The sequence below is a fragment of the Podarcis filfolensis genome, assembly GCF_964270895.1.
Source record: "Podarcis filfolensis genome assembly, chromosome: 1".
Taxonomy (NCBI): Eukaryota; Metazoa; Chordata; class Lepidosauria; order Squamata; family Lacertidae; genus Podarcis; species Podarcis filfolensis.
In genome coordinates, this window is record NC_139604.1 from 26,401,785 (window position 1) to 26,428,925 (window position 27,141).

Here is a 27,141-nt window from a genome sequence, read left to right on the forward strand (position 1 = left end):
AAAGGAAAGACTAACAGTTATGAACACTAATTCAGATCATCAATGCTCTTCTGTTTTGCAGTCAATGCATTACTTGGATTTTTTGAGCTTGAAAGTTGCTAAGGCAAGGCCAAAAGTATCTATTAAAGAAAGAAACTGCCTTTTTCTAATGTCACACTCAATTAATATTTTATACACAGATCATTTTGATTGATTTTTTTTAAAGAGCTTTACCTGGAGAGAGTGTGAGAGAGAAAACTTGATCTCCATACAAATACTCTCTGTGATGTGCCAATCCAGAAAGGGACATCTCAGTTCTCAGCAAGGAGTGGGAATTCAAACAACAGTTAGTGGAGATGGCTAAGATTGTGATGCTTTCATTTCTGCAAAATGCTTAGTGACCTCCGGACTTCAATTCAGCTATAAAAATGGGATGATCATTTTTAATAGAGGTGTACAGAACACTGTTTTTGCCTGCCATTCCCAGAGAATATTTCACACTAGACTTTCTCTGATCAAAAGAGCAGGAAAGCAATGGGTGTCAATTACCTAATGTATAAAAACCTTTATGTAACATGAAAAGCGATTGCCACTGCTTTTCAGATACACAAAACAGACAAAAGAAATCCCTTTCTAGCTGTTGCTCAGAACAACTTCTCTATCCACAATGGCAGACAACCAAATATGAACATCATCATATTATATGATTCACTCAGTCACAGATAACATGGGGCCAAGCAAGAGGCAGAGCTAGCTGCTCCGGCACCCGGAGTGGCACACATGCTGTGCACCCAGGGGCTATCCAAAACACAGCAGAAGGGGCGAGAAATATGAGCTACATCGCTATGCTTTATTTTCCAAACTATGCAGACAATAAGAATTTACATCCTCTCTCTGTGAGAGCAGAGAGCAACTGGAAAACAAAGGAACAGGAAACCAGTAACATCACACCCGTCTCCAGTCTTCCGTGAGACTTCCAACAGTCTGGAATGTCTGGAATGCAAAATAGAGTCTTGTGACTCCAAGCACTGCACAGTGGCAAAACACAGAAAGCCAACATCCTCCCCCTTTCTGTGAACACCACTGGGCAGTGTGTCATGTACAATCACAGTACAAACCCAGTTTCTGTACAGTGTTGATCCCTTGGAACAACCTTGGACAATAAATCAGCAGGAATTTCATTACCTGGCATGTAGGATACCATTATGAGTCCTTTCTGAACACATTCTCTAGCATGTTGCAGCTTCAACTGCAAGTGCTTTGTGCTTTGCTTACAACCTTCAGAAGTCAGCAAAGCCAAACATGCTTTGTTGTCCTGATAAACCTGGACTGGACACTTTACAGGAATTCTCTTTTTTTTTCTGAAATAATTTTTATTAGTTTACAACAAAAACAAAAACACATACTAATTTCACATCCAATTTTTCACAAATTATTTCTTTTCTGGACTTCCTTCAGCTTTTCCGTAAATCATCCATGGTCATTATTTAAGTTACACATTCCTTAGGTTTATATTGTCATTATTTATATCTTTCTTTTCTGTTCCCTTTAAACAATACTTCTCAATTTTTCACAGTGCTTCTTTAAATCCCTCTAGCGTTATCTGTCCCTCACTTATACTTTCCAGATATTCCACAAATTTCCCCCAGTCCTCGGTGAACTTTTGGTCTCTTAAATATCTAATCTTCGCAGTCAATTTATCCCACTCAGCATAGTCTAACAGCTTCATTCTCCATTCTTCCACCGTCGGTATTTCCTGTTGTTTCCATTTCTGGGCCAGTAACACTCTTGCCGCTGTCACTGCATATTGGAAAAATTTACAATCCTTTCTCTTTATCTCATTTCCTAATATTCCTAACAGAAAAACCTCTGGTTTCTTTATAAATGTATATTTTAGAATCTTCTTCAATTCATTATATATCCTTTCCCAGAAGCCTTTCACTTTCTTACATTCCCACCACATATGGTAAAAAGAGCCTTCTTTATCTTTACATTTCCAACACTTGTTACATGTCTTATACATTTTCACTAATTTTACCGGTGTTATATACCATCTATAAAACATTTTCATAACGTTTTCTTTTAACGTCATACATGCTGTAAATTTTAAATTTTCTTTCCATAGTTTTTTCCAAACCTCAAATTGTATGTTATAGCCAAAGTCTCTGGCCCAATGTATCATAACCAACTTGACTTCCTCATCCTTTAAATTCCATTCTAACAACAACTTATACATTTTGGATAAAATTTTAAAATCATTATCTATTATTTCAATCTGAAATTTAGAATCCTTGTCAGCATAACCACATTCTTTACTATCTTTCCTAAACATTTCATTTATTTAAAAATAATGCAACCAATCATATACATGTTCTTTGACCTGTTCATATGGTTTCATTTTCCATTTTCCTCCTTCTTTAAATAACAATTGACCATATGTGATCCAATTGCCTCTCATATTAATTTTCTTTACACTCATGACTTCTAAAGGAGATAACCAGTGTGGTACTCTAGGTTCTAATAGGTTTTTATACCTATCCCATACTTCAATTAGAGGACCTCGGAAGATGTGGTTCTCAAAACCTTTGTGGATTTTCTTTTTCTCATACCATAAATACGCATGCCATCCAAATCTGTTGTCAAACCCCTCTAAGTCTAGCAATTCCTTATTTTCTAGTTTTATCCAATCTTTCAACCAGCAAAGGCATGATGCCTCATAATATAATTTCAAATCAGGCAGGGCAAAGCCTCCTCTTTCTCTCGTATCTGTTAATAACTTAAATTGAATTCTTGGCTTTTTGCCCTGCCAAATATATCTTGAAATCGCTCTTTGCCACTCTTTAAAAATCCTATTCCCCTTAATTATGGGGATAGTCTGGAATAGAAATAACATCTTTGGCAGCACATTCATCTTAATTGTAGAAATCCTGCCCCAAAATGACAGTTTCATTCTTCCCCACACCTCCAAGTCCTTTCTTATTCCATTCCATACTGGTTCATAGTTATTCTTGTATAGATCTATATTTTTGGGAGTTACCCATATTCCTAGATATTTCACCTTTTTAACCACCTCTATCTGTGTTTGCTGTTGCATTATTTCAATTGCACTTTGATCCATGTTCTTCGGAATCATTTTCGTTTTCTTCTTGTTTAGTCTAAAACCTGCCACTCCTCCAAACTGTTCAATTTCCTCCAATACTTCTTTTACTGTACTTGTTGGCTCTTCTATCATTATTACCAAATCGTCTGCAAATGCTTTGATCTTATATTCATTTTGGCCAATTGTCACTCCTTTTATTTTCTTATTTTGTCTAATCGAATTTAAAAGGACTTCTAGCACCATTATAAATAATAGTGGCGAAAGTGGGCATCCCTGTCTTGTTCCTTTTAATATCTTTATTTCTTCTGTGACTACATTGTTTATAATCAATTTGGCTTTTTGTTCTGTATAAATTGCCTTTATTCCATTAAAGAATTCTTTACCAACCTCCATATATTCCAAGTTTCTCAACATAAAATCCCATGCTATATTGTCAAAGGCCTTCTCCACACCCACAAACATCATTATGGCTTGTTTCTCATTCCTGGCAGACAGATATTCCACAATATTGATTATATTTCTTACATTATCTTTCATCTGCCTGCATGGAAGGAAACCCGCCTGATCCTTATGAATGATTTCTAATAGTATATTTTTCAATCTTTTCGCAAGGATTCCTGCAAATATTTTATAGTCTTTAGTGTTTAGCAATGAGATCGGCCTGTAATTTTTAACTTGAGTTAGGTCTGAATCCTGTTTTGGAATAAATGTAATATATGCTTCTTTCCATGTTTCCGGGATGTCTCTCTCTCTTAAAATGTTGTTCATTACTTCTTTCAGTGGCATCATCAAAGTAGATTTCATTTCTTTGTAGTAGCTTGCGGTGAATCCATCTGGACCTGGAGCCTTTCCCCTTTTTAAATCTTTTATTGCTTCTTTTATCTCTTCTATTTCTATTGGGGTATTCAATTGTTCTTTTTTATCTGTCGGGATCTTCTGCACCTTTTTCTCCTTCAAAAATCTCTCTATTTTCCTCAAATTGTTTCTTTCTCTATTTTTATATAGTCTTCTGTAGTAGTCCAAGAATCCCTTTCTAATTTCCTTCGGATTGATTATCTCTTCTGCTACCACTATAATTTTGTTTATTGTATTCTGTTCCTTTCTTTTTTTGATTTGCCATGCAAGCCATTTTCCTGATTTATTCGCGAACTCGAAGTTTCTTTGTCTCAGTTTTTTATTATTCCATTCAACTTCTCTATTTATTATAATTGCAAACTGAGTTTGTAGAACTTTAATATTTTCTTTTATTTTTCGACTGTTTGGTTTCTTGATTAATTTTTGTTCATTGTCCATTATCTGCTTCAAAATTTCTTTTTTACCTTTTTCTCCATTTTTATTCTTGATTGAATTCTGCTGGATAAAGAATCCTCTCATCACAGCCTTGCTTGCATCCCAAACCACTTTTATCTTTGTACCCTTTTGCAGTTGTCAACAAAATATTCAGTTAACCTCTTTTGTGCTTTTTCAACGATTTTCTGGTCGTCTAAGAGATAATCTTTCATTCTCCATCTGAAAGTTCTTTCCTCAAAACCTTTTAGTTCAAATTTTATTGGACTATAATCGGAGATCACTTTCGGTTGAATTTCTATTTGTTGGGTTCTTGGAGTCAATTCGCTCGAGATCCAAATCTGATCAATCCTTGACATTGACTGGTTCGGTTTGGAGTAATAAGTAAACTGTTTGTCCAATGGGTGTCTAAGTCGCCAAATATCTATCAAGTTACAGTTTTTTATCACTGAGAAAAAATATTTGGGTAGTTTCCCTTCTTTACTTGTTCCCTCTCTAAGTCTATCCATTTCCAATGAAACCACTCCATTCATATCACCCATTATTATAATTTTCTGATCCATGTATTCGAATAGTTTTTCTTCCAAAGTTTTGTAGAACTCAGTCTTATTGCCATTAGGTGCATAGATCCCGACTACTTTACAGGAATTCTCATGTCTTTACACAATTGTAACAACTCCAAGCACTGCACAGTGGCAACACACAGAAACTTAACATGGGCGAGCGTCCCAGGGGGGTGCTGCCTGCAGCGAGCTGCCCAGGGGGTGGCGTGGCAATGTCACCCCCCTCAAGGATGACACCCAGGGCGGGCCACACCTACTGCACCCCCTTCCTCCACCAATGGGCCAAGCTGGAGGTTTATCCCATAATCTTTATGTCTTGGTGAAGAAAATTAACCCAACTACTAATGCCACCATATTCCAGATGTTGCCAAACTAAATTGATTGAGTTTAGGGGTATTGGGGGAAGTAGTCTGTGCCTGTCAGATCTCATTGAGGATATTCAACAGTCTTCTGCAACCTGGTGCCCAGCATGGCCAATGGTCATGGATGATTAGTGTTGTAGTCCGACAAGGTCTGGAGGGCACCAGGTTGGGAAAGGTTGCTACGAAAACACACTAGGTTGAATTTTGTGAAAATCCTGTTTCCTTTGAGCGCCTACCTACTAATCACACCAGAACAGTTGCACTTTATTCTCCCTGTGGTGCAATCAGTTTTGTGGAACTGTGATGACCGAACCAAGTTTAGCTCATGAGAGTTAGGAACATAGGAAGCTCTCTTATATCAAGTAAAGCAATTGACCCACCTAGCACAGATTTATTGGCACCGAATGGCCGCAGCTCTAAAGGGTTTTGGGCAGGATCCTTTGTCAGCCCTTCTTCAAAATACCACAGCCTTAGCATGTAAAGCAGGTGTTATAGCTACAGACATATTTCAAAACTGCTGCATTTGCTACATTATGTGCCCTTCTCCAGTAGTATAGTGAGTTTCCCCTTCAGGCCTTCTATTAACAGTCTGAGGCCAGTAGGTGGCTGATACTTTTAATGGATCAAGGTAGTGTGTCAATAGTCCATTGCCCAGTCAGGGCATTAAGTTCTACAAATGGAACTCAGTCTTACTCAGCTCTTGGAACGAACTAATTCAGATTAACTAATTCACTGAATCAATTCAAAAAATCTCCGTATTATACCTGAAAGTAGTTCATTTTTGGATGAACTGAAAATGAATTTTCCTTTTGGGGTGGAACTTTGGGCAGTTTTTAATGCAATTTGATTTTAATTTTAGGTCTGTAATTCACTGGTATGTACATAGAAGTTTCATCACACTTAACTCTGGGTCTATTTGAAGAAGCATAGCAGTCAGATTAATTTGCAGATAGACCCAAAATCTAAGCAGCAGTGGCAAATAGTTGGAATAGTGAAAATAGGTGGAAGAGGATGGTTAATAATCATATGCAGCAAGATAAGGACAAATTAGGAGACCAGGGAGGGATGGTGGGAAGTACACATATAAGAGAAGGTCATGAAAACTTGTATGTAGTAAAATTTTGGGAAAACCCTTGAATAAAATAATATTAATAATACAGTGGTACCTCAGGTTACATACGCTTCAGGTTACATATGCTTCAGGTTACAGACTCCACTAACCCAGAAATATTACCTCGAGTTAAGAACTTTGCTTCAGGATGAGAACAGAAATCGCGCGGCGGCAGCAGGAGGCCCCATTAGCTAAAGTGGTGCTTCAGGTTAAGAACAGCTTCAGGTTAAGAACAGACCTCCAGAACGAATTAAGTTCTTAACCCGAGGTACCACTGTAACAATAATAATACAGTCGTACCTTGGAAGTCGAACAGAATCCATTCCGGAAGTCTGTTCGACTTCCAAAATGTTCAGAAGTCGCAGAAGCCTCGTTGGACGTTCGGCTTCCAAAAATAGTTCACAAACTGGAACAGTTAATTCTGGGTTTGCAGCGTTCAGGAGCCAAAACGTTTGCGAAGTAAGCTGCTCAAAAACCAAGGTATGACAATAATAATAATAATAATAATAATAATAATAATAATAATAATAATGTGGCCATTTCGTTGAGGAATGGTGAATGTGCACAAAGATCCTCTGTTATCCATATTAACTTCTCAACTTACATTAGCACTAAAATATATACCATTTAGGTATATGTGGGAGAGAGGGTTACCATAGATATTGTCACTATGTCATTCTCAGATCTGCTTCCATTGTGAGCTTGTCTGGAAAGCATTTCAGAAATGACCAAGGAAGGATGGCAAGGATCTATTTAAAAGGAAGGGGTCAAAGGAATAAAAATAGTCCTTCACCTCCTTTCACTCCCACTCTCAATTCCTTGCACTTTTCCACTTGTATAGATGTACTTCTCAAATGAAACACTTTATATAGTCTACATAAAGTAACACACACACATATATATATCTGGAACCAATGTTTTTAAAGTTCCGAATAATGTATATTTTATCAATGACAATTAGCCAGCGGATACAGCTTATGTTTAATCACATGCTACTGAGACTATGCTGAGTACAACAGTCTTTAGTTTCAATGTACCACTTAACGTAATGTTCTATCACAATGTAATTTTTCAGTGTATTGCGGTGGGGGGAGATACTGTTGTGAGGAGATATTTCTTCATTGCTACTATCTTGGCACAGCAACAAAGTTGTTGACTTGCTAATGGCTGCAAACTGCAAACTAATTCTTTTTCTTAGAAAATGCAAGAGAGGGGAGATTCTGAAATAAAGGTTAAAATGCAGAAGAAGGTGAAATGATATATATTTTCCTGGAACCCATGGAAGCCCGCTGTGAAAAGTTTGCAAGGCTTGTAAGTATGGAGGAAATGCAATCCTAGGACTTTTGCTCAGTCTCTCAGTAGCTTTTGACACCAGTAACCACTGTAGCTTGCTCAACTGCTCCATAGGATGGGAGGGGAGGGCACTGTAGAACAGGCTTCCCGCTCCTGCCTGCATGGTCAGTTTCAGAGGGTGGTGTTCAATGACTATACTTTAACCAGATTCAGAGGTAACAGAAATGCTCTGAAGCATTTCGTGGAGTCTTCACACACCTGGAGCTCTATATGAGAAGATGAAAGAAACATTAGACAATAAAATCAGCCACCTTCCCTCCTAGCAAACATCCACAAAGGAGATAATTGTTCAGCAGACACGGGGATGCTGTAATAGCTATGAAATATATTTGTGCAGGTGTCATGCTTAAAGATCTGACAGAAAATACAAGAAAGCAGGGATCATATTAAACAGAGGAGGCTCTTCAGTGAAATCTAAGCGGATCATTTCTCTTCCATTTGTCGAATGTCTTTGCAAGAGAGACAGAAACCAAGTTGCTTTTCCAAGTCAACTCGATATAGAGTTGGGACAACTATGGAGCCGTCCTATGGTAATAATATGCATTGTATAGTCAGTTAAATTTACATACCAAACTTCGTTGATTAGATTAATTCTCAACACAGTTTATGTAGACACTAAAATGATTAAAAAAAAACTTGGATAGAATGTCTTCTACCTGACAACATTTTCTGATTAATACTCCATCTCGCAACATTCAGTGCAGGAATCACAGAAGAAAACACCCATGTTCACCTATTCTTCTATTCATCCAGGCATGTAAGAAAGCCTGGCTAAATAGACATAGACTGCTTCCAACCTGTGGCAAACTAGTCAAACCACAGAGTAAACGGTCACTTGGGTATACCACTGCAAACAAACCTAAATGTGGCTGGGCCATAGCTGTCAACTTTTCCCTTTTCTTGCGAGGAATCCTATTCGGAATAAGGGAATTTCCCTTTAAAAAAGGGAAATGTTGACAGCTATGGGCTGGGCACATATCAGTGATGTGTCAAAAGCCAGATCATTTGGATAGAGATGGGCACATCCAAATGGATTGCTATAGGCCCGACAGCATAAGGTACAGTGGTACCTCGGGTTAAGTACTTAATTCGTTCCGGAGGTCTGTTCTTAACCTGAAACTGGTCTTAACCTGAAGCACCACTTTAGCTAATGGGGCCTCCCGCTGCTACCGCACCGCCACCGCACAATTTCTGTTCTCATCCTGAAGCAAAGTTCTTAACCCAAGGTAATATTTCTGGGTTAGCGGAGTCTGTAACCTGAAGCATATGTAACCTGGAGCGTATGTAACCCAAGGTACCACTATAATGACCAACTTGCCTCCCAAGCAAGGAAATGGAGTGGAAACGATCCTGAATTTAAAGTTTGATACCCAATAATGCTTCTTACACTTAAATACTTTTAAATAAAAAGCTCGTCAATCAAGCACTGTCTAGTCACCTTTTTATTCAGCTACAACATGGTTGGGGAACTGGATCCAGTGGGCAGGGCAGATGTTCCCACACCCCACACCCCCATGGGTCACGGGTTCAAAACCAAATTGAACAGGCAAAAGAACAGACCTTGCAAATCCTTTGCAAGTGCTGACAGTCACAGGAGTTTGCGAGGGCCTTTCCAAATCATGTTTTCAGCCAAGCAGCATTTTCCCCAACTCTACACCTGGTTTCAGGACACGGGTGGCGCTGTGGATTAAACCACAGAGCCTAGGGCTTGCCAATCGGAAAGTCAACAGTTCGAATCCCCGCAACGAAGTGAGCTCCCGTTGCTCGGTCCCTGCTCCTGCCAACCTAGCAGTTCGAAAGCACGTCTAAGTGCAAGTAGATAAATAGGTACTGCTCCGGTGGGAAGGTAAATGGCGTTTCCGTGCACTGCTCTGGTTCACCAGAAGCAGCTTAGTCATGCTGGCCACATGACCCGGAAGCTGTACGCCGGCTCCCTCGGCCAATAAAGCGAGATGAACGCCGCAAACCCAGAGTCGGCCACGACTGGACCTAATGGTCAGGGGTCCCTTTACCTTTACCTTACACCTAGTTTCATATTCACTAGCAGCCAGTGTGGCAGAGCAGAGGGAGAAACAGAGTCATCCAACCAGCTTTGGCATTGCTACAACTCACCTGCATGAAGCTGGGACATGTCAGTGCAGTGGCAAGGTCGGGGCTGTGCAGATGCACCAACAGGAGTGCTGGATTGACCCCACCAGTACATCCACTCAGCCCTGACCTCACCACTATACTGCCTTGTCCCAATCCAGGTAAGCTGTGGTGATGCTGATGTTGAGAGGGCAGTTCTGCCCCACCACATTGGAAACTATTGCCTACGGGTCTCTTGTACTTGCTTGCCAGTCGCTTGCTATTGATTTAATGTTTCAGACATGTTAATATTCTAACAGAGTTTTGTGGCTCAAACCTTTGCTCTGGCAAAAGCATGGGGCGGGGTGGTTGGGGGCAATTTTTCCACCCCAATCTGGCACTGAAGTGACTTCAAAGCAACCCATTACAATCTATTGCAGCCTAACAGAATGTCCCCTCTGTGTGTATGTACACACAAACATGCATTTGTAAACCTGTCTGTGCTTGGCTACCCAGAACTTAAATACATGACCTTTCGCATACCTGCATTTGGAGAGGATCCCTAACTTGGCAGAGAAAGAAGGCCTGAAATTCAGGACAAAACTATATCAATATCAATGCAGGATTTTACACTGAAATATGGGACAATCCTGTATTATACAGGACAGGTGGCAACCCTACAAGTCCTGCTTGATTAGATGTGGTATTCTGAAGGCAGAGTCTGCACCTGGCAAAACAGTACGTGACATTCTTGGAGGAAAAGAAGCTCTGAACATTTTTAACCTAGCTGGAGGGAAGCTTACCTCCACGGATCATTAACTTTTCTGTTTTATCTATGGAGTTAATGGATGTCAGGAGAGAAGCATTTCCTAGTAGGAATTAGCGGCTGTGGAGAGAAGAGACTTCCCTTGCTGTGATACTTGGGGTTGGGTTGTGGGTTGTTCTCTTTTCCAGTGGAAAAAAAAGATTGCACCCATGTTTCTTTACAGTTGAAAACCTTGTGCAAAACACATTGCCATCATCTGCCTTTCGGCTGAAAGTAGAGTCTGTGATTTAATTCAGACACAGAAACTAAATATACAGCTCCAGGTATGGTATCAGAGGAGCTTGAGCTGACTAATCAGCCGTTCAGTGCTCCCCAGTGGCAAACGCACAAGAAAAAGTTCAGAGTGATGAAAGAAATTAACAAAATGGCTCTGTGAGAGGAAGGATATAATGGAAGGTTAATGCGAAAGTTTTACAATGTTCAGAATAGAGCAAATTGGTTTGAGAGAGAGGTTAGCTTCTTAAATGTTAAGATCATAAAGCAGAAGAGTCCCCATGATTTATTATCAATTGAACAACGCTAATGTAAATTCTAGGTAACTGCAGTGGATCATTCTACATTGAATTAAATGCTATCCACCAATATGACATTAATAAAACATTATAAAGTTCCATTGATTGTGGACAACTTTAAATGGAACCATATGGGCATTGGCACAGCTTGAATTGGCCTAGCATCCAACAGGAAGCCATGTGCATTTTAAAATTATTTGACATGAACAAGACAGGAAGTAAAATACAAAACAGATCAGCTTTAGATTCTATCAGGATCGATGTGTGTTCATAACTTCAAGATGGTGCTTTCGTGATGCGATCTGTTCAGGAGAACGAAGGCTGGAGATGTTACAGAGCGGGGAAGGTCACTTCCTAGCAGAGCTGAACTGTCAGGAGCACATTATTACAGGGCTCAATGTGCATTCTTGTTTCTAGATTTTACATTGTTTTTTCATAATAACTTTGATTTTAAAATAAAATAAAATAGATATAACACCATTCCCCAAGTGGGTGGTGTTTGTGAAAGGAGGGAGTTAAAGGCAAATGAGCTCTATTAGATGGGAGGGGCATTTTGCCGTGCATGGTCGATTATTTTAATAGGCTCAAGTCTGCAAAACTGTTGCTTCTCGCACCCATTACTCTATTGAGATTATGATTTCATCAAGATTAACTAACCTATGTTTCTTCTTCAATACAGCTCCAGTAAGACAATTAGGGACAATCAGCTATACCATGCAAGCCACATCTTATCCTAATATAATTACCAGACTTTAAAGAGTAAAGCATATTAGCTGGTAAGAGACATCTTATTTGTACAACCAGACTTAGATAATATGTGTCATCCTGACTTTCTTCCAATTAGGGATCCTAAATGAGAGTAAAAAAAGAAAGCAATCGCTCTGTGTAATGCTGAAGTCAGGAGGCTAAGCTGGAAAGACTGAATTCATCCAGCATCAATCAACCTGATTAGCAGGCGGCTGAAAAACACCCTATTTAATTGGTTCTTTGAACAGGAGATAAAATGCAACACCGTAATGTCACCACCACCACCACAATTGGTGTCAATGAATTCTGTGACTTACGATAATTTTGTGTAGTGCAAAGAAAGACATTCTTTTGCCTGTCCCAACTATACTGCCCATCAGATTCATAAGATGACCCAAGTTCTAGTGTTATAAGAGAGGAAGGGGAAGGGAAACTATAAGAAGAGCCTACTGGAACAGGCCAATGGCCCAGCTAGTTTAGCATCCTGTTCTCACAGTGGATAACCAGATACCTGTCGGAAACCCACAACCTGAGTGCAGCACCCTCTCCTGTGGTTTCGAGTAACAGATATTCAAAAGTATACTGCATCCAGCAGTGGAGGTTCATAACTGCTTGATAGTCTTATCCTTTATGAATTTATGCAACCTTCTTTTAAAGCCACCCAAGTTGGTGGCTATCACTACGTCACATGGGAGCAAATCCCATAGTTGAACTATGTACTGGGTGAATAGGTGCCTATCCTGAATCGTTCAGCATTCAGCAACATTCAGAAAATTACTTCCTACTTCTACACAGTTTCCACTGGCCTTCATTCTAAGGAAAATGAACCCTGGGTAAGTCCCTGGAACCACTGAACGCTCTCGTCACTCAAAGATTGAGTTGTTTTTAGGGTATATGGTTTAATTTGCACATTCATGCAACCTGAGCACAAGACGGAGGGGCTCACAGCATTAACACCCAACAGATCTTGCTTCACCATTAGTCACAGCTTTGGATCCAGTATCTAGTCTGCTTTCTGCTCAACTCTGTCACACTCACTATTTTTCTTCTACCTAGCAGCTAGATGGGGGGAGGCCCACTCATTTGTTCTATAGTACTTGGTTATGTTAATCATGGTGCTTAACTAACCAACCACAACCATTGCCTAAACAATGGTTGACAGATACAGGAACCCAGGAACTGAAAGGGACTCAGGTCATTGTGCAGACTGACCCCACCACCCCAAACTCACAGCATGATTGGCATGTAACAATATTATTTTAATGTAGTTGAAGGAAACAATGCACTTGAGCCCTACCCCTGGGTGATCCAGCTTTCTGACAAACCGACCTCATAGGGCTGTTTTGTGAAAAAGAAGCTGTAACAAAATTATACAAAGAAATGCTAGAGATATGAAGAGAAGTTTGTATGTGAACTGGGGCAGATTAGACATGCAACCTTCACAGGGAGCAGTAAAATTCAAGAAGATTTTTAAAAAACAAAGAATATAGCTTCACATATATTCTCTCTAAGGTGATTTTAAGGAATGGTAGTGTTTCACCATAGTATTTATTATATGCATATTTAGACACTGTATCTTGCGGTTTAGTAAAAACTGAAGAACTGCAAATGCTTTTTTTAAAGTATTCACTTACCCGCTGTATAAAGCCCAGCTCTTCTGATAAAACATCTCTTTCTATTGACAATGGTTATGGAAATTTCTCTTTTTGACCCGTGATCCACAACAGCAAACAATATGACTGGCTTCTGCCAGCAGGCCCCATGGTGAGGACCCATTATACCTCCACGGCAAAACATCAAGAGGATGGACTAGTGACACTTAAGAGATCACAGATAATATTAGATAAGAATTCTCTGTAGGTGCTTTAAATCCTATGATGGTTTGGAGGAGGAATTAAAAAGAACAAGAAAATAAGAGTCTCACATAACAGGGTCCCTGTGATTTACAGGCATTACAGGACTTTTGAAATACTGTTCGTGAGAAAATTGTTTTGCACAGAGGATCACGCCAGCCAGCTTAAGTTGAGATAAAAAGGAGAATCTGAAAGAACATTTTCTCTTCAAAGGCTGGGTACAGTACATGGGGTGGCAGGCGGGGGGGACTGAATATATTAACTGGAAAGCTTTTGTTAGAGTGGGATTTCAAGGGAAATTGCCTATTTTTAGCCTCAGTGTTTTTACCTTCCATCTCTCATTTCCACCATAATTAGCAAGCAATTAAAAATAAAGGGTTTCATAACAGCAAATAAGTATTTTTGAAAGGAAGCAGGAATATCAATGATCTTAATTGAAAGGAAGATAATTATAATGTTCACGTGCAATGGGCTAGGAAGACCTTGTTCGTTATGCTTTTGTGTTTCTTAAAGCACTGTTTGCAGAGATTGTACAAAGCAGGCACCTAAGGAAATGATTGCTATTCACCTGTGATGTCCAGGTTACTGTTGGGTGGCCACAATTGGCTCTAGAGTGGCCCAATGGACTGCCCTGTGGATACTATCTGTGTTCATCTATCCACCAAATAAATTCCATTAGTAGTGATAATAACAGATTGGCTACTAAATGCTTGATTCAAAAATAAAGTGACTTGACAATTATTACACAATAATTTGATTTAATGACCACTTGGGGTAAGAGTGTGGCCTAAGGGAACTTTGGCTTGTTGTAATGATTACATGAGGATATGAGCAAGGCTTAAGGGGGTTTTCATGGCTGCTGATAAGCATTTTGTAGCATGATTCATATCTAAGTTTGGGGTGTAATGTACAACCTTTAGGATGTTGGATTTGTGTTCTAGTAATCTACTCATATTTCTGTTAATCTGTGCAATCATGAACTTTGGGGATAATTGCATTACATTAATCAGGCAGAAGATCAAATAGAAATAGGTAACATTCCCCAATATGCTTACAGAAACCCCTTTAATGTAGGGAAAATAAGGCAGATAAATTCAAGCCAACCTAATTTGCACTTCCTGAACCATTAAATCAACCAAAACACAGCTGGCCTTCGAAATTAGCACGCATTGAATTTTGTGAAACAGTTCTTCAACCCAAAACTACACACACACACACACACACACACACACTTAATGTACAAAGCTGCATATTAGGGAAAATAGATTGCAGAAATGCATATATTAGGCCCCTATATAATAAGGAAATTAGCTCAAAAACACAGAATGATTTTTAAGGGGGGGTGTTGCTATTAGCGCCCAGTACAATATTACCATGATGCCAAGATTCTCCAAACCAAACTTTGTATTGCCTTGGTTTCATCTCACATTTTGGAATTTTTCCATTCAAACACTTGAACAATACCTTTATATTTCCAGGTGATTACAAAAAGTGACTGGGCTAGACAATCACATCCCTTTCCAGCACACTTTGTGATGCACCCCCCACTACCCATCAAATTTCTTTATGAGTATTTACTTACAGTATTTATTCAATGCAAATCACACAAAGTTCCTGAAGGGTCTGGACGCAACTCATATAGGGCAAGACCTTTCAAGAGGCGGGATTCACATTTTTATCTCTCCCCTTCAACATCTCATCCAATTTCCATTCTGCACCTGTCTGCTTCTCTGGCACAAATATGGTTCTTAAAAAATAAAAATAAAAAAGCATCTTCTGCTTATAATTGTCTTATAAAAAGAACCCAGTAATATCCAATGATTATGTCTAGTGGATAAATAAGCCAGTGCATGGCATGGAGTATGAATCATGTTTGTTGACAAGGAAAATGAAGGCATAATGAAATTAAAGAGTAGCACTGAATATTTTATAATGGAAATTGGATTAAAACACATTTAAAAGAGTAATTGCATTTAAACATATTTCGAGTTGGACACGACTAAACGACTAAACAACAACAAAAATGTTTTTGAATGTATTTTCTCATAAAATAAGCATTTCTATATTCCTCTCAAAATATACTTTTATAAACTTTTTTATCACAATGAATATTTTTTCTAAATCTATTGTCTCTCAAAATATGCATTCCTGATGCATTTCGATATGAATTTTGAGCAGTACCTCCATCGCAAAATTCAGAAGTGTGAAATGTGTTCTGATTCATACGTTAGTCTTGAAGGTGCAGGTTGAGTCAGTTTGTATCAACATTGCCATTGAATGGACACCCTTGGAAGGTGGTAGACTCTCTTTCATTGCCAGTTTTCAAGCAGAGATTGGCTGGCCATCTGTCATGGATGCTTTAGTTCAGATTCCTGCATAGCAAGGGGCTGTTCTAGATGACCCTCAGAATCCCTTCCAGCTCTACAATTCTATGAATTAATTCCTCAAGCATCTGCTGTCCTGTCCCCAACAAATGGCTGACATCACCACTCTTTGGAGTTGGCTGTCCCTTAGCATAAAAATGATGGTGATTATGATAACAAGCAGCACATATTCTATAGCCAACATAGTTCTCAATAGTTTCTTTCTCTTGGATATCAGTATAAGTCAAATTAGAGGAGACATCAAAATGAAGTGATTTAGACAAGCACAAGGGGTGGTGGTTAAAGTCTCAAACTGTGTTCACCTGTTTGCCTAAACATATGAAAGATTAAACCGGGGGGGGGGCACATGCAAACCCCACCCATAACATCCCCAGACATGTGAGATGCTTATAATATCTCCACATGATTAGCATGAAAGTATGAATGACTTTTTTAATTTAAAAAAAGCATGTTCAACTGCACATGTTTCATAACCTCCCTATGAGTGGAAATTTGGCTTGCTGGAGCTTCTGATTGCAGGGACAACTTCTACGTGTGTTCTATCAAGCACTCTTCAAGAACTCCTCCAGAGCTACAGGCTAATTGTTCAAAGATCTGAAGAGTTTGAGTGCATGCCTCTCCCACCTTCCCTAGCTGAACACACCTGCAGTTTCAGAAGAATCATATTCTTATATAACTACCTCACAATATGTCAATGATTGGCAAAGGATTTGTGTTCTGTTTCCGTTTGATAATGAAAAAGAAAAATATACCACACACACATTTCATATCACTTTTTTTTTATCCTCAAACAGTGAAAGCACTGGGTGCTGTGTTTGCAAGAAAAGGATGAGTTAATCCACTAATCCTAAATGTTTCTTGAAGATAGATAAAGTAATAAAACAATAATAATACTTGGTGTTTTCTTAATGCTTTCTATAAGAGGATTTCTAGTGAGTTTATAAATATTAATGAAATAAGCCATGTAAAACCCTTCAGTTAAGGAAAGGGAAGAGTTATTATTAATAATTTGTTACAAATGTGAAACTTTACCATACTGAAAGTAAGGGTAGGATACAGATGTGTACACAAAACCATACACACCTTCAAAACTCAGCATCACCATTAGATTATCAACACTTTCGTCAAACATTTTTAAAAGAGGATTAGACAAATTCACAGAGCATAAGGCTAGTAATGGCAAATAGTCACAAAGGCTATATTTTTCTGCCAGATTTAACAAAGGAAAATAAACAAAGAGGTGAGATTTGAACTGGGCAGACACTCTGGGTCGCAGCTCAGTCTTAAGCCATTACACCAAAACCACCAGTCACAAGCTTTGTGGACAATATACTAACTTGATTAACAGCTTACTGCTGTGGCAATTTAAACAAGAATGGCAGCTGGGCCCCAGGGACCGAACATTACATGTGCTATGGTTGGACAGACTGTGAAGCCATCCAGTGATGCAATTCATGTGCTGGCCTTCATGATATGAAGTTATAATAGGGTGATGGCGATGAGGCTTGCACACAACAGTTTCTCAGCTTTGCCTCTTCCTCTTAATAAAACTGTGGATTTTTATCCCCAATTTATGTTGTGTTTGTCTTTCTTTCAGCTGCCTTTCCAAAAAGAGAGCTGTAAAACAGATTTAATGGAGCTGGAATCTCCTTCCCAACTCATAGCATCCATTGAAACACTTGGGAGAAATCAGTGTTCTTTTACAGCTGAGCCAAGAAATGCTTCTTCCCTACCTAGTGCCTTACCAAATAATCAGTTCAGATACGGTAGCATAGCCTCTGATGCCACTTCCTGAGAAGTTATGGGGCCTACATATTAATCAGGATGGCTTGGCCTTGCAAAGTGGGAGGAAGTTATTGGTTGTTGTTTTTTAAACTGCTCCGTGGTCTTTGAATGAAGGGTGGTATATAATTTATTATTATTATTATTATTAATAGCAAAGTCTGAAATCTAACCTGGATTTATCGCAGTGCACTTGAAAGTAGCAGGCAACAGGAGGGCAGACACCATATTCTCCCAGCAAGATTTTGGACACAGACACAGTGTTATCCCAGTGAGTATGTGAGATGATGTATTTGCTGGTATATTTCCCAAGGCAAAGAACACAACTCCCCTTGCAGCATCTCTCAAGTAAGACTCACTGGAATGAATGGAACTCACGCTATATCACAAAGAAGGTCCTAGTGATGGGAAAGGTTGTAATTAGCTCTGTTTCCTTCAGTGTTAGCAGTGTGGTTTACAGCCGTTTCGTGTAGTTCACTAACAAGCATTATTAGAAAAATGTTGGGTTTTCTGCATGAGGCAAAAAGTCACCGGAAAAAGCCACTTTGGTAATAAATTAAAAGAAATGAGATAATGTGAAATTCATCAGCAGGATCACAAACACAGGTCAGTCATAATGGATTGGAACTGGGGGGGAAGGTCACATTTTGGTTGAATGAAAGGAAGATACATTGTCATATACACTTTCCTCACTATAGGAGGTGCCTAAATACTTGCTGCACATGTTAACTGCTATTTTTAAAAAGGATGAGGCAAGTATATTCCAAGTAAACTCCCAAGGCCTCTCAAAAGATAGCTCTAACAAATGATTACAGCATGCTGGAAATTTTATTTCATCAGTCAAGTACGGGATAGCCAAATTGGTACATTGCAATGGATTGAACACTGTCACACAAGTTATTTCTTTCAAAGCAAAAAAGAAAAGCCACCCAAAACCTTCCCAGAGGAGCATAAAAAGTCTGTACGTATTTAAACAAACAACCAGGCAGAAGCATTAGTATTATTTTTTTTGCTCATACCCCTGCAGAGGACAAGTGCATTATTTGTATAATTTGTTAGGAGGCCCCATGTTGTCACTCAGGGTAAAACACTTTCTCTGCACTCTAGAGATATTATACCAGGCAAATATTTTAATATTTTATAAGCCACTGTTAACATGGGGCATCTCACCCTGGTGAAGAATTTGTATTGCTTACTGTTGAGCTGCTTTCATTCCAATCAATGTAATGCAAGGATTTCGCAATGTTTTCACTCCTGTTAGCATCCAGCTAGTGATAACTACTTTGTGATTGTCAGCCATTAAAACACATCAATAGGTGGGTGGCAATTCATGGAGGATAGGGCTATCAATGCAGTAGCTGTCAATAAGGCATGGAGGTACTACTTACCTGACCTCCCATAACCAGCATCAGAAAGGGGAGAAGTTAGTGCAATGCAAAAACTAGCAAGAGCTAGTGCGAGTGCCATTGAATTTAGGTCCTGCCTGCAGGCTTCCCATAGGAATTAGCTGACTGAGGTTAGAACAGAATGATGAATCAGATGGGCTTGGGTCTCATCCAGTAGCTAGGGTCTTCTGCCCTCCAATTTCCTGAAATCATGATCCTCCTTTTGTGATGCTCACCTGGGGCCCAGCGATATGTGATGTCAACAGACCTGCATCTATAAATACAGGTTTGCCCTAGTCATGTGAACAGCTGGAAAAAGCCCAGTGGGTGAGGTTTTAAAAAAAGACTTGCCTGGCACTGTCCCATCCCCCCCGTTAGCCCCTCTCTCACTTTTAAATAGATAGTATGAATTTTGCAGTGACCCCACAGCTGTGATTCCACGGGACATCAGGCAAACCCCATCTCTTGCAGACCTCTTTACCACTGCCTTTAGTAACTAAACCAGCACTTTGAACTGAACCCACAGATGGACCGGGAGCTAATATTAAGTCCATTTAAGGGCACATGTTTTAGGTCTCATTGCAGCCCATATGCCTGGTCCTACAGTGTTATTTTTATCGCTGTGTTATAAACGGAAGACTAAGGCTGAGAGACAGCGGCTAGCCTAAGGCCACCTGATGAGTCCATGACAGAAGAAATCTCTGAAATGAAGACTACGGTTCACAGCTCATAGCCACCAATCTACAGTGGCTCTTACTGACCTGCTTCAGAGAGAATCACATTTATGTCACCCCAACCATCTCCTGCAATTTGCATCAAGTTGAGGCACAGGTCAGCCTTTCACCAGAGACATGACAGCATCCCTGAAGCACGTTTCCTTCATCCATCAAGCTTGGAAATCTCCCATATGTCCACCATTTGGCTCTAGAATCATCTGCTAAGTCAGTATGGCTTCTCAGTATTGATAATAGCATTAATCCTTTGCAGATTCCTTAGACATCCATGATAAATACTGGATAAATGCTTAATACGGTATAATCACACCCCTTTGCTAGCAGCAAAACATATCCCCTTATTTTGTATATAGACTTTATACTCAATTTCCAGTGAGTATAACTACAATCAACAATATGATATGAAAACATACCAGAAAGTCTAGGTCAACATAAAAAAAAAATCCTTCAAGTGCAAATACAGAAGCAGAGGGGCATCTGTGAGAATGCTACCTGGGGGTCTTCTGCTGCCTGAAGCAGCAGCCTCCTCATCCCTAATGTCTGAGCCAGCTCTGTGTGGACCTAATCAACCAACCAACCGCCACCCTTTCCACCACATTTAATAAACCAGGATAGACAGGGTTCAAGAAGGCATGTGGCCATGCAAATAGCCACCTGCACCTTGTCTGCTTTGACGGCATAAGCTAAAATCATTCCCACAGTACATTACTAACTATGGCATTGGATGCTTCATCTGGAACTGCAATAACTGTAGAGTCAGGGGCTAGATCAAAAAACTGTTTCAGGAAAATACATTGTAAACCTCATAATGGGAAATCATATTGCCAAAAACCAAACTCTATTGCGCCATCTGGTGTGGAAGTGGTATAATGCATTTTAAATGCCCTTTTTTATATACTAATGTGGCTGAGTCCATGGTCACTCTGAAGTTGAGCACCTTTATCCTCAAAATGTGCAGCCATATGTGTGTGTGCGACTGGTATTCTACTATCAGTAGTACAAGGATTTTCACTTTAATGGGGTGTTCTCTTTTTTCCTCCCACTGCACACAGGGGAACAGAACCTCTAGAACACATTTATAGGGGGAGGTGAAGACAGCATTCCATTGTACAAACAGAAATTATTGCACAGGTGGAATATTCACGTCAGTCTGGTTTTCCAGAAGTGGCTTAGTCATGCTGGCCACATGACCCGGAAGCTGTACGCCAGCTCCCTTGGCCAGTAAAGCGAGATGAGCACCGCAACCCCAGAGTCGGTCACGACAGGACCTAATGGTCAGGGGTCGCTTTACCTATACTGCATTGAATTCCACCGTGTATGTGCATGCACGTACACACACACACACACACACACACACACAATTGCTGCAAATTATCTAAATCATAATTTTCCTTTGCTACTTTAATATCATATAACATCTGCCATTCTATAAACTTCTCAAGCTTCTGCATCAGTTCTGTATCTCAAAAGGAGGCTGTCCCACGAACCACTGAATATTTAGAACTGGAGTCACAGAATACGGAACATATCCCTCCCCCCCCCCCCACATATCCACAAACGCACATTGAAAAAAATCTTGCCAACAGTTTCTTGAAATGAAACCTCCTTCTCTTTATCTTACAAACATTGCTAGTTTGTACATTTTGGCTACCTTCCAACCCTTCCCCAGCCACCTGTGAATAGCTCGGTAATTCAGAATTTTTGCAGCAAATAAGCAATTCAGAACCACATATGTCGGAAAGCCAGAGGTTATTTCCTTTAAATATCCCAATGGTATAATAATTGGATCTAGTGGTAAATATTTCATGAATTGCTGGCTGTTCCCTTATTATCACATGATAGGGGAGCCTGGGTTCCAAGTGCAGTAGAAATGCAATGCTGTTACAGCTCCTCAAAGTGGTGAAAGTTCTAGGAATGGCACTATCAGATTTAGCTCCTTCTGAATGAGAGAGAGAGCACTGGAGGCTTACAGTGCCTTGGTAAGGTTTACTTTATTTAGAAACATACAAGCAGAGAATAGTGGTGGCATATGCACTCCTATAAGCAGACAGTACAGCCTGTGTCTGAGTCCCAGAGAGAAATCCCAAGTGGTTCTCCCCTCCCCAGTCCGCTGTCCATTCTCCCTACCCACTTCAGTTAACATGAACTTATCTAATTTGCACTTTCACAAACAATATACAAACTGTAACTCAGCCCCTCTCTCTTTAACCTTCTCCTTTCTTCCTCTTTCCTCTGATCTAGTGGGCTGCTGAGAGATATAGAGAGAGGAATAATCCCCAGTATTTAAATCACATTTCTACCACTTTTACAGTCATGGCTTCCTTCAAACTGTACCTTATGCCACACAGACCTACAATTCCCTACCACTGGTGGAGGAAGAGGAGTGCGGGGGGAGCGCACCGCCCCGGCAGCGCGATCCCAGTGGGGTGCCATCACAGCTGCCCCCTCAGGCAGTGCGCCACGCCCCCAGGACGCCTGCTCTCTGCCCCCCGGTGCCAGAGCATGAAGCTCCACCACTGTTCCCTACCCCATTAACAAACTACACTTCCCAGCAGAGGAGGATTTAGGAGAGCACAGTCAGTTCCGCTGCACTGGACACCAAGCCTAGGGGATGCTGCAGGGTGTCAACTCACACAGTCTCAGTGAAGTTAACTCCTTATTCAAAGAAACAAACAGCTCAGGAGGCCAGGCCTATTAAGTGCAGCAACTCTTCCTGGTAGCTCTTGCCCCAATGAGGCAGTTGGGAGGACTTAAAGTCCCTGCCTTTCCCCAGGTCTCTAAGTCTCCTCCCCCAGTTCCTTCCCAAGCAATCTGAGGCTCCTTCATCTTGCCTGTCTTTGTTCCACTTTCTTAATACTTCTTCAGGTTCTGGGAGACCTATGAGGAGAGGAGCTGGTCGCTGCAGGAGGGAGAGACACCTTGGCATCCTCAGCAGCCTGACTCATCACTGCCTCTTGGCCCTGCTTCTCTCCAGCCTCCACTTCTGCCTCCAGTTCTGGACTGCTCTCTGCCACAGACTCTTCCTGCTCACTAAACCCTGTTATGTCTTCATCTTCCAACACTTTATCCTCCCAATGTGCTCCCTCTTCTCCCTCTTACACTCATCGTCACCCCACCGCCAATCCCCTGGCTCTGAGCCCTCTTCCTGTTGGAGTACCCTTCGGCGTTCCTCAGCTGGTGCCTCCTACAATTCCTCTGCATCCAGCCAACAGTTCATGACAATTGAACAGAAGGTGAGAAGTGGGGGGCACTGAATTTTGGGTTCACACAGGGCAGCACTCTAATTTGGAAGACCAAAGTCCACCCCTGCTTTCCATGATTCTTTGGGGGAAGCCATGGCTGTAAAAGTGGTATCATGATGCTTTAAATTAATGGTGAGGCATGTGACCAAAGGCAGGCTGCTCTAACCAGAGGTCTGAACAGATTGCATGCAGAGGGTCCCCCCTTCTTCTTCTTCTCCTCCTCTTTCCACACCATCTGTTCAGCTTACCCTTCTTCCGTTTTCCTCCGCCTGCCCTCCTTCTCTCCATTTGGGCTCCATCCATCCATATGGCCACATGCAGCTTTCAGGGCACAAGTTCCCCACTCTTGTGTAGACCTTGATCTCTTCCTGTGTGAAATATTGCCTACTGAATGTTGATGCAGTTGACAGTGGCTGCTTTATCTCTGTGAATCAATAATTCACCAGAATCATCATACATGTATACAGTTCACCACTTCTCTAACCAAACGGAAGATTTACAAACAATTGCCAATATATCTGACTAGCTTTTAGCAGCTTTTTGCCTTGTTTTTTTCAAAGACTGGGGTTTGTTTCTAAAACAATGAATTATGTGGGTGAAGGAGCAATCTGAATTTCTTTTCATCGGAGAAAGGCAGCAACTTGCTTTTGATGACATGACTTCAATTCAGCTTGTCCATACCTAGCCCCTATGGGCATTCCTGCACCATGCCTAAAAGCATTTGAAACCTCAGGTTCAGTCAGCCTGTATGTCAGGCAGAAAACCACAATAGCAGTAAAGTTTGTGTTTCCCTGGAGGAATAAAATGGTTTGATGCAATTTGTCAAAAGGCAGAATGGTGCTTTAATGGACAATTTGCTTTAAATGGTTGCAGCTATTGCTGAGCAAAACGACCCAAGCCAAGGTTAAACAATATTTTCCAGAGTTGGTTTTACTCTGATGGGTTTAATTTGCAAAGATTAACAGTATCCATGCCTTTCCAGGTGCCCCCACCCTATCTCAAAGTTATATAGTAAGCAGTAAAAACTTCTTCATACAGTCAAAGCCCCTTCTCATTTTATATAATTTGGTTTCAGTCTCCTCAGTCTGACGCTATACTATAGGCAATACCAAACAATACCAACAAAAATGGAAATTAAAATGGACACTTACAAGCCTATAATCATTTCCTAAACATTATTGCCCTGGTTAAAAATCAGGTTACATTTCCCCAGTCATCCTTTTCCCACCAGTCCATTAATTCTTCTTGTCTGAGCCTCTCTAACCCATATCTTTCCTTTTCACAAAATTGTGTTTTCTCTGTATATATAATTGCAAACAGGGACCCAAAACGGTAAGAGTCTTATTTTTTCTTCACTTTAAAAATTAAAATCTCTGCAATGCTAAGCACACTTATTAGGAACTAAACTCATTGAACATTGGGATGTTTGATAGACATTAGCATACACCATAAGTTGTACATACTTCTGAATAAACATACATAGAATTAAACTGTCATACAGTGGTACCTCTTGTTGCGAATGGGATCCGTTCCGGAGGTCCGTTCGCAACATGAAAGGAATGCAACCCACAGCGGCACGTCTGCACACGCACGGGTTACGATTCGCCACTTCTGCACATGCGTGTGATATCATTTTGCACTTCTGCGCATGCGCAAGCCGCGAAACCCAGAAGTAACCCTTTCCGGTACTTCCTGGTTGCCGCGGGACGTAACCTGAAAGAACGTAACATGAAGCAGACGTAACATGAGGGATGACTGTATATACAATTGTATAATTATAGCCATTCAGCTGATTTAAAGTGGCAGCCATCTTACACTGAAATACAGGGATCTGCTGTATACCAATTCAAATAATAATAATAATAATAATAATAATAATAATAATAATAATTTATTATTTGTACCCCACCCATCTGGCTGGGTTTCCCCAGCCACTCCGGGCGGCTTCCAACAAAGACCAAAAATACACTAAAATGTCACACATTAAAAACTACCCTGAACAGGGCTGCCTTCAGATGTCTTCTGAATGTCAAGTAGTTGTTTATCTCTTTGACATCTGATGGGAGGGCGTTCCACAGGGCGGGCGCCACTACCGAGAAGGCCCTCTGCCTGGTTCTCTGTAGCTTTGCTTCTCGCAATGAGGGAACCGCCAGAAGGCCCTCGGCGCTGGACCTCAGCGTCTGGGCAGAACAATGGGGTGGAGACGCTCCTTCAGGTATACTGGGCCAAGGCCGTTTAGGGCTTTAAAGGTCAACACCAACACTCTGAATTGTGCTTGGAAACATACTGAATCAAACCACTGATCCATCAAGTTCAGCACTGTCCACACTTCTAGCTGGAAAGCACAGGTGTAAGAGGTTTTGCGCTTTTTAAGCACGACTCTGAAAAGTTTTTCATTTGTTGTACCGCTTTCCCCGAAAGAAACCCACTCTTTACTACTGAATTGGAGCAAACATCAATCCACAGGAAAAGTGATTGCAGTTTGTTCTGATTCCATGGTAAACAGCAAGTTTTTCCAGGGAAAAGTGACAGTGCTACTAAATTGTGGTAAATGCAGCCATTTTTACGCCAATGAAAATCAAAGTCAGCTCTGCCCCCAATAATATTTTCCCAATCAAGAAACACATATTGGGTTGAGTTCCCCTCCTTCCCTTCTCTCTGGCTGACCCTGCCCTCCCCCAGAAAAATCTGCTCCAGGGGGAAAGATTTGGATAAAAATTAATTCAACTTTACAACTCTTTCCGCCAACAGCTTAGTTTCCCCTAATTATAAGTAACATTGCATTTTGAAGAACAAAGCCTACTACAGCAAAAGTGTATGCCCAAAATAAACCCAAAGGTTCTTGACGCATGTTTACGGGTAGCACTTAAATTATTTTGAAGAAGTATATATTTAATTGTCTCATTTAGGTCCATTAAATATAGTTTGGACCCAAAGCATTGAAATAAGACTTCCCAGCAAATAAGTCAAGCCTTTAGAAAGGGAGGGCATGTTTGCGGCAGAAAAGCAGCACATTTTGGAACAAACAAAATAACTCTGAAGGCCCAAGATAAAATGCCCCCAACAGAAAGATTGGGGTCAAAGCCTTTAGCACGTAGCAGATAAATCCAGAATCAATTTAAGATGTTCTGTAGGCTCGGAGTAAAAATAATTGATATTTGATCAATGCTGGTGTTGGAAGCAGCCTGGTTTTCGGGCACTTTCTGTGGTGAATCAATATCCAACAACTTTAAAAACTCTTCTAGCATAACAAATGGCAACAAATGAAACCAATCCCATATGGTAAAGGCTAAATAGTGGAGCACAATAGAAATTGTGCTTTTTTTTAAAAAAAAGGACCATGGACAGCACTTAATGCAAAGGAGGACTTTGGTTTTTTACAGTTGACACTGAATACAAAATGGGTACAACGAAGTGAAGAACCTTGTTTAATCCACCTCTCAAATGAGCCTGAATGCAGAAAATTGGTTGCTTGCTGGAGGAAGGAAATAAAACAGGCAGACACTAATAGCTGGGATCAAATGGGGCACAACTTTATTAAGGGTACATGGGCATAATACATCAAATATTAGGGAAGGAGCATGAAAGCCAGCCCTGCACATTTTGCTGGCTGAAGCAGAGCCCAAGTAGCAATACCTTTCCCCTCTGAAGGGCCAACACTTTGGTCCCTTCCAGGCATCCTTTATATGGTACATTCACGACTATTTGTTCTCATGATTGTATCTTTTTACACCATAAATGTTCTGGTTTTGTTTGGGGGTTTTCTGGTGTGGGGGATGGGTGTTGTCCTGCTTTTGTTGTGCTATAGCACAAGAGTGCCCCTCCATATGACAATAATGCAATAACATTGGAGA

At 40.5% G+C, this 27,141-nt stretch overlaps 1 protein-coding gene across 1 annotated transcript in view; it reads right to left on the reverse strand.

Annotated features, from left to right (window-relative positions):
- The window catches only part of LOC310746584 (uncharacterized protein), a gene marked incomplete at its 3' end in the record, with an annotated part of 191,676 nt that extends 166,707 nt beyond the window's left edge, over positions 1-24,969 (reverse strand). Inside the window, exon 1 of the mRNA XM_083580492.1 lies at positions 24,795-24,969. The remainder of the gene's footprint in view (positions 1-24,794) is intronic.
- Between the last annotated feature and the right edge of the window lie 2,172 nt (positions 24,970-27,141).